Source organism: Thermobia domestica, chromosome 13 (assembly GCF_964235325.1).
Source record: "Thermobia domestica chromosome 13, izTheDome1.hap1.1, whole genome shotgun sequence".
NCBI classification, from domain to species: domain Eukaryota; kingdom Metazoa; phylum Arthropoda; class Insecta; order Zygentoma; family Lepismatidae; genus Thermobia; species Thermobia domestica.
In genome coordinates, this window is record NC_137466.1 from 102,461,946 (window position 1) to 102,483,379 (window position 21,434).

The 21,434-nt window shown below is 36.6% G+C and overlaps 1 protein-coding gene across 3 annotated transcripts in view; it reads right to left on the bottom strand.

Annotated features, from left to right (window-relative positions):
• Positions 1-21,434, bottom strand: part of LOC145668402 (cytochrome c oxidase associated subunit FA4L3-like) — a 326,595-nt gene that overhangs the window by 137,076 nt on the left and 168,085 nt on the right. The gene's annotated exons all lie outside the window — the stretch shown is intronic.

A 21,434-nucleotide genomic window follows, 5' to 3' on the forward strand; every position in this document is an offset into this window, starting at 1 on the left:
ATGAGAAAGTGGGAGGAAACAGGAGTATTCCGAGAAAACCCACAGACACGATGCTGTCCACCACAAACTTACTTGGTCGGGGATCGAAGCAGGGACTCCACGCACCAGAAGTACTGTAAGCGCTCTATCTCTGAGCCACCGTGCCCCCACCAAATATCAGAAGATAGTGTGTGCAGATTTCAATTATTTTAATTATTCTATTGTTGAAAATATTCTATTTTTTTAGACCTCGGCAGGATGTGCACAATAACGAACATACATTGAAAAAGAGTACAGATAAAATCTTCAGATTAATTGAATCAATTTGTGTTTGGTCAACGTTAATACATTCATCTTTTGGATTGGAAGGAGTTATTGTGAATATTTATTTTGTTTGTATTTACGTTCGTTGTCAACACCAAGGCTATATAGGATGAGATCCTACAATTTAAAGCAGGATCTAAAACACCGTAGTGCCTTCGATGTCTTTCTCACCGGGATTCGAACCTGGAACCTCGTGCACCAAAGTCACACTTGTTAGCTACTAGATCAGCGACGATGGCCATCCGTAAAGTAGACTGGAAAAATACACTGAAACGTGTTGTGATTTATGGGTGATTTGTGCGCCTTAAAAAACACATTTTCAATCCTTGTGATTTATTGGTGATTTATGCACCTTAAAAACACATTGTCAATCCTTGTGATTTATTGGCGATTTGTGCGCCTTAAAAGCACACACTTTCAACCCTTGTGATTTATTGGCGATTTGCGCGTCTTAATAAACACATTTTCAGCTCTTGTAATTTATTGGTGATTAGTGTGCCTTAAGAAAACATTTTCAACCCTATTACATTATACAAAACAAATTTACAAGTTGTATGTGCGTCACTGTTAGAAGTATTACGTCACTATTAGGAGAAGATAAACAACAATAGGTGCAATCTGATGGTTAAGAGTGTTTTTTTTAAACATACACGTGCAATACATAATTAAATAAACAATCTGTTCCAGTGGAATAAAAACTATCAACGGTTATTGACAACAAAGGAAACATACTGTTTAACGCCATAAAAATTCGTTTTCCTCGATTTTCTCAAAAACTACGCATAAGAATGTATCCTCAAGCATAGCATTATGTTCAGCTCTATGCTACCTATCGGTTGTTTATGTCTCATCTTGACATTTTTTTCCGGTCATGCACTAATAATACTACTTTTTGATTTTTTAAAAAATTATATACTGTGGTCTAAGGTCTGTGCACTTTCCGTATCACTAGATATGTATGGCGAGTTTCACTATCATATAATCTGAAGAAAACGCCGAAGAACAATTATTCGTTGATTACTTGTGCGACAATTTTAGTCTCATAAGATTGAATTAAAAAAAAAAAAGCTTTCCTATTCCTGTAGGAAAAAAAAGACCCAATGTACGGCAAACATCGGACGGTTGGCTAATCTTTGGGTCGGAAGGCAATATACAGGGTCTTTTAAAATGGATATCTGAATTTTAAAGCTTTGTAGTATTTGTTACATTTAACGTTCAATAATAAATAGTACATCAAATGAAAGAACAACTCAAACAGTTTTTGCAATAGATATTCAATGTAAGCACCATTCGTCACACGATACACACAGAGTCGATAGGCGAGAAAGGCCCATAAACTTTCCGCCGGGATATGGCACAAAACACATTCAATTTAGGAAAGTCTCGTTGCAACTGTACTTCCTCGTGGGGATTTGGTGACTCCCAGATGCGAACATTATGGATGTTCACATCGCCACTTAGGTAAAATGTCGATTTATCACTAAAGACGACACGATCCACAAAATCTTAATCGTCATACAGCAACATTTTACATGCAAAGTTGGCACGCAAACCGTAGTCTGTAGGGTTTACAGCTTGTAGCAACTGCAAATGATAATGATGTAGTTGTAAGCGTATCCTTAAAATTCTTCACACAGACGGTTGCACTGTAACTACAGATTCAGTCTTTGCAAAATGTAAAACACAAAAAGTTTTCTGCTCATTAGTCGCCAACTTTGCTACTAGCGCTTTCTAACGGCATACAGAGAAAATAGTGCATGCGCATGCTTGCGTACAAAAGTGTTTGAATTGCTCTTTCATTTTATGTATTATTTGTAATTATAAGGTAATTGTAATAAATAGTACAAAACCTTAAAACCTCGGTATTCATTTTGAAACACCCTTTGCCTACATAGGTTCTTCAGTGTTATCGTTTGGGAAACTTCAACACAAAGTCGAAAAAATGTTGGCAAACTATTTTTATCCAACCTACACAATTTGTACGGGAAGTCCAACGTTGGAAAGTTATTTGTCATCGTTAGCAAGTTGTTGATCAGTTATCGTTGATTTAAGATTTCCACAGCGCCATCTCGTTCTAATACTAAACTATTGTCAATATTAGCCGAAATAATTTTGTAGAAGTAATAAACAACTTCTGAACTCTACTGTCTATTAATCATTTTCAAAACCTTTCTCAATGTGTACTATTTCAATGTTTTCTCATCGTCATAAACATCAAATGTTCTTCGTAAACAACAGAATAGATTGACTTCAAGCTTGAGGACATCAACACTATAATAATAGGAAATATGTAGGGATGCGCACGAGACAAGAGTTGAGACTGTCTCGTCTCGAAAATGTGCTGTAAAAGTGATGTCTCGACTCGAAAAATATATATTTTTCTATTGGAAGAGCTCTGTATCTCGACTCGAATTTTGTCTGGAAAATTCTGTCTCGACTCGACTCGAGCGCATCCCTAGAAATATGTATGAAATCAGTCTTTCACGCCCTCTTAAACTTCGCGCTGTTCCTCTCGCAACTTCTCGTTTACGACGCTGTAAGTTTGTCATCCTGCATGTGTTTATGATTCGCTGCCTGAAGAATACATCCACGAGCGATGTCTTTGTGTTTGACCCGAATGATTCAAGAGTAAGCTAGATAAAATATGGTTCCTGAAGAAATGATGAACAACCAAACATTCTCGCTCACGTTCGTTCAAACGTTCATTTTTTATTCCACTAGAAAATAAAATGAACTCGTCCCTTGATTTCGCTTCTTTACAACAAATTTCAAGGATCGTTCACGTTTAACTCCGTATATAAAGGCACACAAACATGTTCTATGTTTTTAGTAAAAACATATAGGAATAGATACCAAACCAAACCACTTAACGTAACATCCCATCTTGAGGGCCTTAGCCGTTCCAACGCCATCTGTTAGCGACCGTTTGACTCGCTGGCGTAACTCCCCAGTTTTCACGTGACTCCCCAATTTGCTTTACGACGCTGGGTGGACGCCGAAAATGGGAAAGCATCGACCGGAAATCGAACCCAGGACCATGTGGACGTGAGTCCAACACTCTAACCACTACACTACGAAGATTCATATTTTTACATTATTATTATTATTATTATTATTATTATTATTATTATTATTATTATTATTATTATTATTATTATTATTATTATTATTATTATTATTATTAGTAGTAGTAGTAGTAGTAGTAGTAGTAGTAGTCTACATTCTGTTGGTTTATTGTTTCTCAACTGGTGATCTTCGTGAACGCGTATGCTTTCCACATAATAATAGTACAATCCCTAACAGTTCCTACAAAGCAAAGTGATATAACGCTGGTGTTATATATAATTCGTATCTTTTCCTTGTTTATACTAGTCAGGCAGAATTGAGTTTCAATTACAGTGTTTTAGTTATTCTGCAATTCTACAAAGTATATAAAATAATAGGTAGTTCCAGTTCGCGTTTAGTGTTCTGATTGGCTCCTTGTCCGTTACATCTTGTAGAGGGACTTTTGCCCATCTTGAAACAGTATACGAAATTAGCGTATCTTGCGTATGCAGTATTTCAGTTGTTCTCTTGAACGATACCTTGAAATACCTAAGGGTATTGCAAAATAGAGGATCTGCTCATATGCATGTTCATCCTATTAGGTAACTGAACGACAGCCATATATGTTGGCTCAAAACATTGCTATCTTCATATGTAGACATGTAGTGACTCTGTCGCTTATTTTTACTTAAGTTGTTCAGATTTATGTTATACAATGGTTACATGCTGCACGTGTGGGTGTACAAAAAGGAGTGAGAAGAAATTACCCGAAATAACCTTTCACAAGTGAGAAAATCACCAATTGTAGGATACGTATGGCTTCACGATTTTGTGGTATGGGCAGATGCTCTATTTTATAACATCCTTGGCGATATCTCCACGTGACGTCACCGACCGCAAAGTATCCTGGGAAAAATGAAAGCAGAAAGGCTGAATCGAGAGTCCCCTGAGCTATTATTATTATTATTATTATTATTATTATTATTATTATTATTATTATTATTATTAGTAGTAGTAGTAGTAGTAGTAGTAGTAGTAGTATTGTGGAAACTAGCTATTGAAATATGAAATCTATTAGTAACTATGTTGGTTCATTGGATAATTGTTCAGGAGCAAAAATAATGAGAATAATTCTTTCTTTTTCTTCACTACCTCAATTGAGGTTTTATGTTGTCAGGTACAGACGTACGTCTTAATCACTTATATCACTAACTATTGTTATTGATATTTTTTTCTTAATAATATGATTTAATAGTTTATTCGACTCGTTCAGAAGTATAATTTTTAAAAAGTTTGGTTTACCAACAAGTATTTCTTTGTATATTTACCCTGCCTGTTCATGTGTCGTCCGTCCAGGAGACAGGCCGGTTAGCCAGCCCAAAAATATAGGGGGACCCTGCTGAAGTTAGTGGAGCCCGATCTAACCATATTATAGTTCATCACCATATTATAGTTCATTTGCAAGCCTACTGTGAAAATTGTAGGGGGGGGCAGCAAAAATTTAGGGGGGCGGCCCCCCTAGACCCCCCTGGATGCAGGCCTGCCAGGAGACATACAATTTTAAAGAACTACTTGATGAAGCACTGTTATTTTTGATCACGATATATGGAGGGTTGAAAAAATTTGGAATTGAGTCCATTGATGGAGGGTGATCCATCTACTGATCCCAAGATAAAGACACTCTAAAATCGAACTCCATATATAGGGCCTACAGAACAGGTGGTCCATTTGTGCCGTTCAATTAGTGAACTTGGACAACCAACCATACAGTGAAGCAAGTAGTATTGCCTGCATTCAAGGGGTAACATGGTTATGAAAGTACTTTGTCTTTGTAAATGAAATGGAATACGTCTTTACGTCCCACGGTTATGCTGGTTAGGCTAAAGGAAACGGTGATGATGGGAAATGAACAAAATTTTGGAATGAAGAAAGTGGGAGGAAACAGAAGAACCCTGAAAAACCCACGCACACGGTGTTTGTACACCACAAAGCTCACTTGGCGCGAGCTGGGATCGAACCAAGGATCCCATGTACCAGAGGTGAGCGCTCTACCACTGAGCTACCGAGGCCCCCACATATTGTCTTCGTAAATAAAGAAATATATTTTTTGAGTTTGGTTTATATGGCATGATATTTTCCTAATTAAAAGAAGACCGGAAGTGGTCGTAAATTTCTACTACCGTATTGTGATCAATGTAAAAAACAAAAATGATTTATTCGTACTACTTCCGGTTTGAATATAATTATTCTCCGTGATATTAATTCCTAACTTTTGACTCTACATTCTGCCCAGACTTGGTTGTGATCCATAAAGTAGTTCTTGAGTTACAGTATTTTGTTTCACGGACACATAAACACAGATAAATTTGTTAAACCAAATTCCTTTTAAAAACATGCATGGAATTGATGTACCCCTCCTTTATGTACCTATATCTTGTAATATATCAGTAAGAATGGAATGTTACATGTACAGTGTTATTGATATTCTGTATATTGCAAATAGTGGGTACCCAGTTTATATTGCACCACTAATGTTTTACGGCACATCCCTCCCTGAAAATCACCGATTCAGTACACGAAGATTGAATGAAGGTGTATCAGGTAGGTATTGGCACTTACTGTCACGTGGTAATTCTTTGTGTGGCGCAGCGGGAGTTATTAGACTTTGTATCAAATGATTAAACATTGCAAAAGCAAAGTAACGGCTTTCTCTTTTTTTCCCTCCTAATTACAGTTTTTATTCTGTGAGAGTCAGTTAATGAACAGGTTAATTGCTATATGACATCACATGTTTTGTTAACTTTGACAGAAACAAACCAGAGAAAGAAAGAAGAAGAGAATCCTGATAATTAATTTAATAAGTCGTTCTGCATCACATTAGCCACGTATCTACCCACATGCGTCACCACCCTTTTGATTATCGGCCGGATGGTCGGCTACTGTATGTATATATCTAGTAGGCATAAAGTTCTTATATCGTTATCTCTACATACATATACTGTTGCATCTCAAACAGTCCTTTAGGAAGAATGAAAGAAAAAAGAAAGAAATACGCCTCTGAAAATATTCTGTGTATCTCACTTCCTGTTTTCTTTCAATTCTAGGAAAATCTGCTTAGATTCCTTTACCTCTTTTACCCCCACATTACCCCTCCCAGTACAAAGTGGCCCAGTCCAACGTTGATCAATACAGGGTTATCACTCGCAGCAGTGTTGCCAAGTGTCAACCTTGCACACAAAAGTAGAAACTTTACTTCTATTGGGGGGAAAAAGGTGATAAACCTTTATAAAACGAAAAGGATCAATTTGTTATAAAATATATGAACATCATATTTTTTAATTTACTAGTGAATCAATAGTAGTTAAAACATTACAATGTAAAAATGAATGCGTGCAACTGTTAGAGAACTGGGAAGAGGATGTATGTACAATTGATCTTGAAAAGGTTTAGATGAGATCATTCACATACAAACATGCAATGCAATTCTTTCTTGTTAATAGGAGATAATTTTTGCAGAAGTGCAACGCGTGTTAAAAATACAACGTGAAAACAAAATAGAAAATAGCTTATAGTGCAAGACAATGTTTATGACACCCAATTATTTAAATTTTTTAAACATTTGTTTTTCTGTATGATAATTGTTTCCTTTAATTCTTGAAACAGGAAAGGATTTATACATACATATTGCTATATATATCTCATACAACTCCCGAATGAATGAATGTTTCAAAATGGTTACCTTATTCTCTATTCTGAGAGATCTCCGCTGTGATAATATGATACGGTGTGCTAAAATTACTCAACAAAATCATGCTCTTGTTTAAAATTAATTAATTTTAAAGCTTTATTCGCGGAAGACTACTAAATGACAATGAAGTTGATAACAGGGAATTTGTCTATTTTAAGTGCTGTGCTAACTATTCAGTAAGTGAAGTTTCGTTTCGAGCGTAACGCTTCATAATTAATGAAAACTCAATGAACCACCCTTCCCAAACTGCACCTAAATTACAGCCCACGGTGGACGATACACTTTTTCTTCTTTGTCTTTCATGTAAGTGGTGGGTTATACTCATCACTTTTACTCCCTTCACTGTGAACTTAGATCGGAGTTCGTCACCTCACGTAGGATTCCCAAATACGTTCGATGTTGCTATCAACCGAAAATTCTTACCTCCCTCAAGAAATCGAAACTGGAACTGCTAACACTACTAACACTAAACACCGACCAATGGTTTGTATACAAGAGAGTACAAAAAATATTCAAAACCAGTTGAAATATTAAGGCTTCCCTAATTCTTTAAATGTAAAAATTTATCGTATATTTTAGTGAATATATTTTCTTCTATGTATAAATGTGTATTATTATATGAAAGACTTTAAGTGATTCATTCATATGCCCAGGACCTACTATTATAGCTGGAAAGGTGAAATTTGGGTAGAAAGCGTCTTTTGTCACGAAACTAATGGATAAATAAGGGTTTTTGAAAATATGGGCCTTAAGGAGGATAAAGGGGAGCTCAATCTTTTTCATAAGAATAAAGTATCACATGAATCCTTGAAGTTAAGGAGATGAAATTTGACGCATAAACTCATAATTCAAATATCTGAAAACGTTTTGACAGTTTTTGAAAATTCCTCTTCTAAACGGGATAATTTGTACAATATTAAAATTTTCCATATTATATTCATTAAACTGTACTCTTCCCATGCAAAGTACTCGTATTTCTGGTCATTAATTTTATAATTGTGCTATAAAACTTGGTTTAGAAACATTTTTAGAACGCAATTTTATTTTTGTTAGACGTATACAAAAGAATTAAGATAAATATACACACAGAGATATTTTATAACAGACAATCGCCAGCAAAAAGACAACATATCTTTTCATATTCTTTCTGTTATTTTTGCAATTACTGAACATAGTTACAGGCATAACGATTTGCTTGTACACTCAGCCACAAAAGTATCTCCCCCCAAGTGCTCTAATTCCATTACTTGAGGTCCAGCTAATTTGCAGTTGTAAGAACGCCTAGACAGATGCAACCCAACTTACACGTAACTTTTCTCGGCACTGACAGCAGTTGGTAACCCTGATCCGGATGTTTATGGGAGTAAAATTGTAAAGTAGGTGACTAACGAAACAGTTCTCCATTCTAAGATGAATCTCTATGATTCGGACCGTGTTTTCCAAAGAACTCCATATATTTATCTTAATATTGCTGTGTATGTAATGTATTATTTCTTTATATACTGTATGTTTAGAGAAATAAAAACACTGATCACACATGAATCAGAAAATGCTTGAAACTAGCTGAAAATATCAAATCTAGTTTAACTGCTGAAAATAAGTTAGTAAATGATTGCTTTCATTGAGAGACCTTCTCCAATTCTCCTCATTCCAACATCTTTTTCTTTCTGGAGGAAAGAAGATCTTGCTTGTGACACCGTTTATGTATTGAAATTGAAACATTTGAAAAAGTTAGAAACTGACCGGAATTTGAACCCGGGTCCGCCGAATAGAAGTTCAATGCGCTAACCACTTACCTACCGCGTCATTTCATCTTCCATCTAAGCTATTAGCTAGTTAAAAACATTGCATGTAAGACCATACACAAAATATTCGTATAAGAAGACGTTCCTTATGAGTGTCACAATGACTTACTCGAGGTTTCCTTCTTTATTTCAAAAACAAGTTATATAGACCTTCGTCAATGAGGAAAATATCACGAAACGTTCTTCAAGATGAGGCTATCTCATCGTTTTTAATCGGTCCTGATTTACATTACTGCAATTCTTCCTCACCGTAACTTCTAATTTCTAAAGAAGAAAAGCCAGCAGACATTATTTTCGCATTCTTTGAATTGCATCAACACGTGTAGAAATAGTGTGTTTTATGTTTATGTAAGATAATTACTAGTTTATTTTCTTATCTTTGTATGAGGAATTGATGGCAAAGTGTGAAAGCAGAGAACTGCCATTTCAGTGACTCAGGTTCGAATCCCGGCGTGACATTTATTTTTCTTTATTGAAGGAATTATTATTATTATTATTATTATTATTATTATTATTATTATTATTATTATTATTATTATTATTATTATTATTATTATTATTATGCGCATAATTGTATGAATTTCGATGGCAACTGTCGCCGAATATTAGAAAGTGAATATGGGAGAACTATGAAATAAAGTAAATAGATGCGCGTAATTTTATTATAAAATTATATGGCGAACGCATTTTATCTTATCCCATACGGTTATCGCCGAATATACAAGGTTAAAGGAGCACTCTGTTGGTCAAATTAAAAGGACTCAACGACTTATCCCTCTATAAGGAGACGTTGTTTATGTGAGTGTCACAATAACTTACTCGAGATTTCTTTCTTTTAAAAAAACATAGATGTTCCTCAATGAGGAACATATCACGAAACGTTCTTCAAGTTAAGGCTACGTCATAGTTTTCAGCGATGGCCCCGATTTACTTTAAAATTCTTTAGTCACGAGTACGCACGAGCCAAAGGTAATTTTCTCGAGTCGAGTTCCAAGTCGAGTCACTGTTCTGAGGTCCAGTTTCAGTCGAGTCGAGTTTGATAAATGGCTTGCTTGTTTAGCTCGTTTTAACTCGTTTTGAAATCATTACCTGATTAGACTGGAAAGCGAAAGCTATGAGAAAGCAGTAATGTGGAATATTTTTAGTGTTGCTCATGAGATGGGACATTGCTCGCATCTCGTCTTGTCTCGATTAAGACGACAATGGATTTTTGTAATGAGACAGCCTCAAATGTCGTAAGCACTAACATAAGTATCTACTGTATTTCTTACTACCAAGGCTAAGACCTGCACGCTCGAAGATTTGAGCCGAAGCAAGCCCAACCCGGGTAGTGATGTTAACTGACTCAGCTCGGTTCAACTGAGCGAACAGCTCGAGCCGACTCGGTTGAGATGAAGTACCTACTTGGCTCAGGTGAGCCATCGGCTCGAACCAGCTTGATTGGGGTAAGCCATCAGCTCGGTTTAGTTCGGCTCGAGCCGGCTTGGGTGGGTGAGCTATTGGCTCGGCTTGATAGGGAATGAGCTGTGAGCCGATCCGTTCGAGCCGTTGAGGACCCTAAACCTGGGTCAAGCAGTTTTGAACAAGTTTGGCCGGCGTCCTCTAATTTGTAACGATTTTTGGTTTGAGCCCGGATGCTTGCTTTTTCCGGAACTCAAATCCCGAACCTCGTGAACGATGTCCTTGCCTTCGAGACTTCACCACAACCGAGGTCAGCAGCATAATTGATAATAATTATATTGTTTATGTAGGATACTTGAAGAAAGTACTTGAAACTACACACAGCGTTTGGCTCGATTTTTCTCGTTTTGATTCGAATCGAATCGAAACTTGAGTCAAATTCGAGTCGAGTTAGAGAAAAATTTTCGAGTCGAGCTCAAAGATGTCTGTTTCGAGTCGAGTTTGAGTGAAAACTCGCTCGAACTCGCTTGTGCCTATCCCTACAATTCTTCTTTACCTTCTAGTTTCCAAAGAAAGAAAGACGATATAAATTATTTTCACACTCTTTGAATTATATCAACACGTGTAGAAATAGTGTGTGCTACAATCACTGGCGCAAATCCCGGGGGGGACGAGGGGGACATGTCCCCCCAATCTTGGACCTGGGGGGGACTGTACCCCCCAATAATCTGATTTAAAAAGTGCTTTTTCGGATAAGTGTCATTATTTATGTCCGACTGCTCCAAAGGAATGTAAGATAAAATTGATTTCTCTTGGCTTTTCCATTTTTTTTTCTAAAAAAGAATCGTATTCTGTAGTATTTCAAACTGAACGTCGTGCTGTAGTGAGTTTAGTAGTCTCATCAATATGTATTAATTCCGCTTCCGCTATTTGGGCACAAATTGCAATAAATGCCAGAGGAGGATATGCCCCTCTCCTCATGCTGGAAAGTTGTCTCAGCTGTAGGTACGGGCACACATTCCGGGGAAATGGGGAGACATGTCCCCCCCCAACATTGGAACTGGAGGCTCTCCCAATAATCCGATTTGAAAAGTGCTTTTTGCAGATAACTGTGATGAGTTGTGTCCGACTGGCACAAAGGAAAGTGAGATGAAATTTGTTTCTCTTGGCTTTTCCATTTTTAATGAAAATGAAGGCGTGCGACTGTGCGTGACGTAACCTGATATGAAATCTTATCTCCTCCTCTCCCCTAGGCCCTAGCACACGAAGAGTATATAGACTATCCAACGTCAGTAGAACCCATCTTTTCAGTAAATGCGCATTTAATCTATTTGTAGTATCAGCCTAGGCATCTACTCATGCTTCGTAAGCTAACTAACTCTATAGCCTATGGAATCCGGAGGTTCAATGCCGCGTTCACAAAAGCTCTCCACTGACTTCTATTTTTAGCCAACTGGATCCAGTTTCTAGTTTGTATTCCTATCTCTGCGAGATCCATCTTAATATTGTCTTCCCATCTGCGCCTAGATCTTCTTAAAAGTCGTTTTCCGATTGGTCTTACTGCTAACACTTTGAAAGCGTTCCTACTTTCTTCCATCCTGGCTACATGTCCTGCCCACCTAAGCCTCCTAGACTTGATGACCTTAACAATGTTTGGTAAGCCGTATAATTTACGTAGTTCGTCGTTATGAAGTTTCCACCATTCCCCATTCCCGTTCCTCTTGGTCCGAATATTTCTCTCGGGATCTTGTTCTCAAATACTTTCAGTCTATGCTCTGCACTCAGTAAGCGACCATGTTTCGAAACCATACAGAACAACAGGTATGATTATCGTTTTATACATTTTAAGCTTCAAATCCCTCGACAGAATTCGCGACGACAAGAGGTTTTGAACTGAATAATAACACGAATTCCCTGTTTTTAGTCGACATTTAATTTCTTCGTGAATATGATTTTCGTCTGTTAATATTGATCCTAGATATTTGAAAGAATCCACTTTATCAAAAGTATTATTTAAAATTTTAACACATACATGAATTGCCGTATTACGGTCCCGACGCACTTCCATGTATTTAGTTTTCTCTGCATTTATTTCTAAACCCATGTCCATGCAAGCGCGTCTAATAAGACCTTTGCATTTCTTTCTATTTTTCTCCTATCATCCCCTACTAAGTTTACATAATCAGCGTACGCATAACCTGGTGAACATTGTTCAGCTCTAGGCCCTGGTTGCTATCTTTGATTTTCCTTATAGCGTATTCCAGGACAAAGTTGAATAATAATGGCGACAACGCATCTTCTTGTTTCAGGCCATTGTTAACGTGAAAGCTCGTGGCCAAATATTTTCCTACCCGGACTTTACTTTGGGATTCATTTAAACATGCCTTAATTGATCTAATTAGCTTTATCGGTATTCCAAATTCTGTAAGAACGTTGTACAATGTTTCTCTCCTAACCGAGTTATAAGCCTTTCTAAAATCAATAAATAGTTGATGTACCGGACTACTGTATTCCCGCTTGTTTTCAAGTATTTGGCGAATGGTAAATATTTGGTCGATAGTTGATCGATTTCGTCTAAATCCACACTGATAATTTCCAAACATTTCATCTGCGTATGGGGTCAATATTGCTAATAGAATGTTTGAAAGGATTTTATAGGATATTAACAGAAGAGAGATGCCTCGATAATTATTGCAGCCAGTTTTGTCGCCTTTCTTGTGGATTGGAACAATGATTGATTCTTCCCACTCTTGTGGCAATTCTTCCTTGTTGTAGATAAGGAGAATGAGTTTGTGTATCTTGTTCCACAATTTTTTTGCCTCCAGCTAAAATTAACTCAGCCGGAATTTCGTTTACACCCGAGATTTGTGTTTCTTTAATTTCTTTATAGCGATTTTTACTTCTATTCGATTGGGTTCTGGAATATATGGTTCTGCGGTGTGTATCTTCCTTTCTCCACGCACATTAGTTTTTGGCTGCGTGTTAAGCAAATCGTCAAAGAAATCTTTCCATCTATTTAAAATGCTGTCTGTATCAGTGAGAACTGTTCCATCAGCTTTCTTTCATATATAAGAACGAGGTTCATAGCCTTTCTTAAATTCGTTGATCCCTTTATACATGTCCCGAATGTTTTTATTTTTACTATTATCTTCAAGTTCCAAAATTTTAGCTTTCAAAATATCGCGTTTCTTTGTTCTAAGAGTTTTGGAAGTTCCTCGCCTGATGTCTACGAAATTTTGTGTAGTTATTTCATTCGGATTTTGTAGCCAACGTAATTTTGCCTGTTTTCTCTTCTCTGCTAGTTCGAACCATGGTTTGTTCCTACGTATTTCCGCGTGTCCCAATTTTTCTTTTGAGAGAGGATGTTTCGTAAGCAAAGAAAAGAATTCAATTGCTGGAACATTTTTCTCTATAATCTTAAGGTTACATCTGTTAAGTAAAGAGTATAACATGCGTCAGATTTCCGAAACGATTCCTGTAATGTTATTGAGATTATAATAATTTTGCTCAAAGAGTATTGTTGCGTCATACATAATTGATATTCTTTCTTCATGGTTTTGGGGAAGGCGTCATTTATATTATTATATTACTATAAAACAATTTTAACGTGGATCTTTGTGGATGCCTAATTAGAAACATACCAATTATAAATATGCATGTATTCAGATTTCAGAATGTTTTCACATCAGTGATTTGTAATACTGATATGTACTACTACTTCATCTACATCACTTAATATATAATATACTCTACAACAGTTGATCAGATTCATCTACCGTAATATGAGTTTCATCTCCCTTATCTAGAATAAGCCTCAAATCTGCCCACCTTCCAATGTTGAAGACAACCAATGGCGTATTTAGGATTTTCTTTCAAGGGCTATGCCCAACACAAGGAAGGAAGTGGGCAATTGCCCACCTGAGTTTGAGAATTAAATATATTTTAATTTATGCATTTTGAAGTTATAATGGCAAGAATTACAGATCGATAAATCCTATATGATATGATACAAAAATTTAGAGGTGAATCTAACCCTTTATTCTATTCATACAAGAAAAAGAAAACATCCTCTTGGCCGTCCTAATTTCCCGGGCTAATTATTCCCCCGTTTTGATTTTCTTTAATGCAAACATTTCCTTCATTTAAAAATAACTAAACGATATAATTGTTCCTTTGTTATAATAACTAAAGTCCTGTCATGTTGATATCCGCGCATGTTGGTGTGGTACATTAGTTTCGCTTATCAACTCTTCTTAGTTTTGGTGTTACTGATGACGGCCAACTTGAATCACAACTGACAACGGTCGATAAAGTATGATAGGCGAAATGAAAGTAGTAACGTCAAGAAAAAGAAACAGAAAAATAGAAAGGATGACAGAAAGAACTATTAAGGACGCAGTTCTTATATGGAATGAAATTTGACAAATACAGTATTATTTCTGAACAAAAAGCATAAGAAAATGGAAAGTCAATGACATTCTTAAAAATGGTAAGGATTATTGTTGTACGTGGAATGCGTAAAACTAACAAATTATTTCGAGGGGAGAATGAGCCCGATAGCCTCCTAAATACGTCACTGAAAACAATTCTGCTCCCCTGATCCGTCAGAGCATTGTTTTTCAACTTCATAAATATTTTGAACATCGTATATATATATATATATATATATATATATATATATATATATATATATATATATATATATGGGAACGTCTTACCTGTCCCCCCCAATGTTGAAGACAGATTTGCGCCTTTGGCTACAATTATCTAACATAACTACTAATTTATTTTCTTATCTTTATCTGAGGAATTGATGGCAAAGTGTGAGAGCAGAGAACTGCCATTACAGTGACCCGGGTTCGAATCCCAGCGTGGCATTTATTATCTTTTCTTTATTGGAAGGTATTGTTTACGCAATCGATATTGTAATTCGGTTATTCCTTTATTATTATTATTATTATTATTATTATTATTATTATTATTATTATTATTATTATTATTATTATTATTATTATTATTATTATTATTATTATTATTATTATTGTAAAGTCCAGACTTGGCTACATATTTTATATTTTATGAATTTTCTGATTGGATTTCACGTCTTTTTGTTGAATAATCAACACACTCCATTGAAGGAGACTTGGCGGAGGGAAATATCTTCCTGTTCCTTTTTATTTGTTTACTTGCATGCTACATCAAGCCTGGATACTACATTTCACCTTTCTGTATCTACGGGAAGTACCCTATAGATTTTGATGATCATAAGAGAGTAAATGAATAAGTGATGAGATCAATGAACTTCGCGTATTAACAACATTTAAAGTATCAGGTTGTCGAAAAAGTCATAACGTATTTCGGTAAAATATGACAAATGATAATTTGTGGATATATTGAAGTTATTCGGATCATGCAAAAGTTATGTCAGGAATAGCTAAGATGTTGATGGTTTTGTGTATTAATATTGCTCTTTGTTTGGTTTGGCTTTACAGATTTGACAACACATAGAAGATGGAAGACTAAAAATTGCATGTTCTCCATATTTTATTGTTTTACTTCAGGCAAAGGAAGAACGCGCGAATTGTGTTTGTGCTTTTTACTGTCCTCAATGTTTCTGTGTTTTGTCCCTGTTCTTAAAGAGTTACTGGAAAAAACTTTAAGTGAGTAAAAGGACATTCTATGTCAAATCAACAAGTCATCAGACTTCACCATCTCAGATTTTTGTAAAAAAAAAAAAAAAAAAAAAAAAAAAAAAAAAAAAAAAAATGATGCGCAGCGTTATTACATTGGCAGATAAAAAAATCCCAAATATTACCTCTCTCCTCCTGAAAGTGTCTCCATACAGGGTATTCAAAAATGTCAAAAAGGACATTTTTCAGTTACAGTGATTATTAAAAATTGCCATAAAATGGTTAAAATGTGCACTAGAGACGTGGAACAAACACCATTAGAAACCTTAAAGGTTGCTCTACTAGTTGTATTATATTAAAAAATCTGTAAAATATAAAGTAACAATTGGAAAATTCAAATTAAAATGTGAATTTTGAATTTCGTATAGAAACCCCATGCCGTAAACGTCACCAACACCTAGTGGCCCACTTGCCGGTAAATTTCGATCATCGATCATCGATATAGCGACGCGTCGAAGGACTGCTGCTAGTGTGCCACTGGCGGCAGGGTTTCGTCGAGTCGAAAGAGATATCTAGAGTCGGGGTATTGAAGTTACTTCATTTTGATCCGCGCCTCTCCGATTTGGCGCGGAGAATCGCGAAGGGACCAACACGAACTACCGTCAGTCATGTGCATGCGGTTTCTTATTATATATTATTTTTTCCTGACGAATTGTTCCTAAAGTGAGTTACGGGGGTCAAGAGTAACCCCTGGCTCTTCATCATGAAGAGAAAAATCTTGAGATGAGTGCGTATAATTGTATGAATTTAGATGACAATTGTAGCCGATCACTTGAAAGTGAATATGGGAGAACCATGAAATAAAGTAAATAGACGCACATCATTTTGTTATAAAATTACATGGCGAACGGACTTTATCTGATCCCAAACGGTTATCGTCGAATATACCTGGTTACAGGAGCACTCTGATTAGCCAAATTAAAAAATACCTCAATGATATTTGCCTCCACCAGCGACTTTTTCTTCATCGCTTCCGTGGCCAAGTCGGAAGAGCACGCGCCTAGTAATCCAAAGGTTGGTGGTTACCTTTTTCTAATGATTTTTGGACTTTCCTTAATGTAAATAAATTACGCATATAGACTACTTAACATATTTTGGTGATAATTTTGTAGTTCATTGGCGTTTTGTCGGGTCTCTGCCAGTGGTGGGTCGCTGGTGGTATAATTTTTAGAACGTAAGATGGGCCATTTCGGATCGTCGCTGCGGGGCCGCCAATTTTTGGCGAGATGTCGCTAGTTGCACATCGTTGGTCCACCGACGCTTGCGGCATGAAGTATGGATTAATGTGAATTCGAACCACATGAGCTCCCGCCGGGAATGGAACCCGGCTGTATTTCTTCTTTCTCAACTTGTTTCTCAACTAATATCGATCGTTTTCGATAATTTGTACAAACTAACCCACTATCTGTTTATCATATGTAGAAAGTGCACCCTTCCCCATAAAGGAAAATGTTAAAAAATGCTAGACGTTCTGTTCATTTTCAATAAAGAGTTAATATACTGAATTTCGGCTCCATAAGTTTAACGGCTTGTGAGATACTCACTTTTTTTCGCAAATATTCGGATCCTCAATAACCCTTAGGATATTATTATAATGAACGCAATATGATAATATCACAGTTTGGATTAAGGCCTAACTATGTGCCTAAAGCCATTTTATTTGACTGCAATTTGGCCGTGATGATTAGGCATACATAGTTACATTCATTTTTATACAATAATTTATATATTACAGTGATTCAAAAATGTATTGTTTCCAGTAGTTAGCTCCTCTAAAACTAACAGGCAGTAGTAGTATACGTCCTATTGCTATTATTACAATTACAAATATCAATATCCAAAAATGCCTCAAGTTCTTTTTTCACTTAGAGATACTCATCTCAGGTAAGTAAACAGAAACAAATGAGAAAGGTAACTTGAGGCCTTGAAAGTAAAACGTAGACAAATTCACCAGAGTTCAGAAGCATATTTTTAAATCACGCTCGACCTTACTTATAGGAGCTAAATACGCGGTTCTAGTAAGTTGGAATTATCCGTTTCTCGCCACGTAGCAGAAATATAGCAAAAATAAAATATCTGTTACTGGCGGTCTTCGTGGCCGAAAGTACTAGCTCAATGGACTAGTAATTATAATTGCTTTTGGTGTGGGTTCAAACCCGGGCCAAGAAAGGTTTTTATTTTTATATTTTATTTTTAAAATGTTCAAATCACTTTTTTCATTAAATTAAAATGAAAATAATATTAAAAAATGATTACGTTACGTGTGCAGTTTTGCCATACGAATCCACAGTATAAGTAGTAGTAGTAATCGTAGTAGTAGGAGGAGGAGCGGGTTACAAGCCCCGCAGGGCCCGTTTTGTTCCACATTGACTGCCATGATGTAAATTTAACCTCAACTGCTTCTTCAATTTTCTTCTTCTTCAATTCCAACGAAGTGACAATGTTCTTTTATTACTACTATAATACACAATACATACACCAGAAGGTTTGGACAATCACAAGCTGCAACCAATAAGAAACGTGTTTTTAGTTTCTATGGCTAGGGCCGAGGGTGAAAAAATATGCTGTTTAAAAGATGCTGTCTACAATGCACTACGCAGAGTGGGTCGGTGGGTCAGAGTGGGTCACGGTGGTTTGTGGGTTGCAGTGGGTCACACTGAATGATGGGCCGCAGTGGGTCACATGCTGTTGACCCACGACCCACTGACCCACTCAGAAAACTCGATCCATTTGACCCACTGACCCATTCCAACTCTGGATTTGACGCTACATAGATGATGGAAGACCAAAAATTGCATGTTCACCATGTTTTATTGTTTTACTTCAGGTAAGGGAAGAACGTGCGAATAGTGTTTGTGCTTTTTACTATCCTCAATGTTTCTATGTTTTTGCCCCTGTTCTTAAAGAGTTAGTGGAAAAACTGTAAAAGTGAGTAAAACGCGTAAAAATGGGAAGCAAGGTACTGAGGAAGGTTCATTAAATTAGTTAACTTAAAAAAATAATCCAATGCCCTGAAACATCAGATTCCAATCAATATGAGTATCTGTCCAATGCTGTGCCGTGAAAAATCAGGGCCCGAGTATACGGCAGCGCCTCCGTACATATAAGTTGCCAATTTAAAGTTGACTTCTCTGGACTATTCTTTCTGCATAACACTTTACTATTTTATCATGACTGAAATCAGAAAGTTTCAGCATTATCACACTGGAATCGTAAGTGTGTAATTACTGAATTCACTGCAGCTCCATTTTTCCTTCTCCCAAAAGAGTGATGTCTTAGAGTAGTGGCTTAAGCGTTAGTTTCATAATGTTGGGGACGCGAGTTCGACACCGGCTGTGGCAATTCAGCAAATTTGTAGTTATGGAACATAAACTTAGAAATGTCTATTTCTACACGTATTGATACAATTCAAAGAATGTGAAAATAATTTCTGTCGTCTTTTTTTCTTTGTAAATTAGAAGTTATGTTAAAGACGAAATGTAATGTAAATCGGGACCATCCCTGCGACCAATGACCAGCTCCGTAACTTAGATTTTTTCTGGGGGGCAAGCATTAATAAGCTTATTTGGGTCCCCCTAGAAAAAGTTGTTTTTCTAATTCTTGGGCCCCCTCTTTCCAACTTTCTCTTAATCTTTATGCCCCCACGGAGCCTGTGGGCCCTCCCGCACGGCAAGATCTGCGGTTCCGTTAGTTATTTCCTGGGCTCATTCCATACATAACAAAATTTTTAAGGGAACAATATTGATATATCTCAAAGCCATACGAATAAATATTATTTCTAGAGCCCCTAATAGTAGACATTTTTTACTGAAATGGGTCCACGACTCATTTTTATTCTATTTACCTTTTGTGTGCTGTTTTGTTTATGTAATGTAGCCACCCTATTTGATGCTTCATTTCTAATTTCATGTTCCTATCGTATATGGAGTAAGAAAATTTTCTCAAAATGGGCCTCCTCGAACGGCGGGGAGATTCTCTGCCCCCTCACAAGTTACGGCCCTGCCGATGACGTAGCCTCAACTTGAAGAACGTTTCGTGATATTTTCCTCATTGAGGAACATCTATTAACTTGTTTTTGAGTTAAACAATGAAATATTGAGTAAGTCATTAAGAAGATGCTTATATTTTCTTGTTTATATTTTTATTTATATTTTGTTTATATTTGTTTGTTTTTTATATTTGAGTATCTTGTTTATATTATTTCATGAAACGATTTTAACTAGGTATTAGTTTGGGTGGAAGGTTAAGTGGCGCGGTGGGTGAGTGGTTAGCGCATTGAACTTCTATTCGGTAGACACGGGTTCGAGTCCCGGCCAGGCTGAAACTTTTTCAAGTGTTACTGTTTCGATTTCAATTTCAATGCATACTCAGTGTGACAAGCAAGATCTTCTCTTCCTTGTTGGAGAAGGTCTGTCAATGGAGACAGTGATTTACAAACTTATTTCCAGTAGTTGTTCTAGATTTGATATTTTCGTCTACTTTCAAGCATTTTCTGAATTATGTGTGATCAGTGTTTTTATTTCTTTGAATACACAGTATATCTAGAAATAATACATTGCATACACAGCAATATTGAGCTTAACATATGATGTTCATTGAACAACACGCTCTGAACCAGAGAGATTGATCTCAGAATGGAGAAATGTTTCGTGCGTCATCTACTCACAATTTTACTTGCATAAAGACTTGACTCAGTGCTACCAACTGCTGTCAGTGCCGAGAAAAGTTACGGGTAAGTTGGGTTGCATGTGTCTAGGCGTTCTCACAACTGCAAATGACCTGAACCTCAAGTAATGGAATTAGAGCACTTGGGGGGGGGGGGGAGATAATTTTGTGGTTGGGTGTACACGAGAAGATGGAATTCAGCAATACTTGTAACTGCAAATCCCACGAGATGAGAAGTCTACATGTATATATTGTTGTGTATAAAATGGATATAGCGCTGGCTTATTTACCTTAGTTGTATGTTTTTTTTTTCTAATACATAATTGAGTTTCAAATGATATTCAGGACTCTAGAATGATACAATTAGAATTATTAAAACATTTAGGAAACTCCCTTCGCTACTATGGTTTTGAGGTATTGTTTGTTGATACTTTGAGCGGTGTGCCCCCCCTCTTCACATATAGAAGAACCAATAGGGCAATGTCATGTTTGTTAGCTATCATCCCGGCATTTGCCTGGTGTGAATGAGGAAAATCCAATTAAACGTCACTCAGGATAGCTGGCCTGAAGAAGCTGTTAAACCTTTTCGACCGAGCATCCTCACCGGGAATCGAACCGAGACGTCTCGCTCTAAAGGTGGGAGCTTTAGCTACTACGCTACGCGGGATCAGATCAATTCAAAGTAAAAATGCAGGAAAATGCATGCTAATTTCTAATAACCTAGCTACTGCGACTTGAAACAAGTTAGGTAATCTAAAATTATAAAAGATAAGTTTA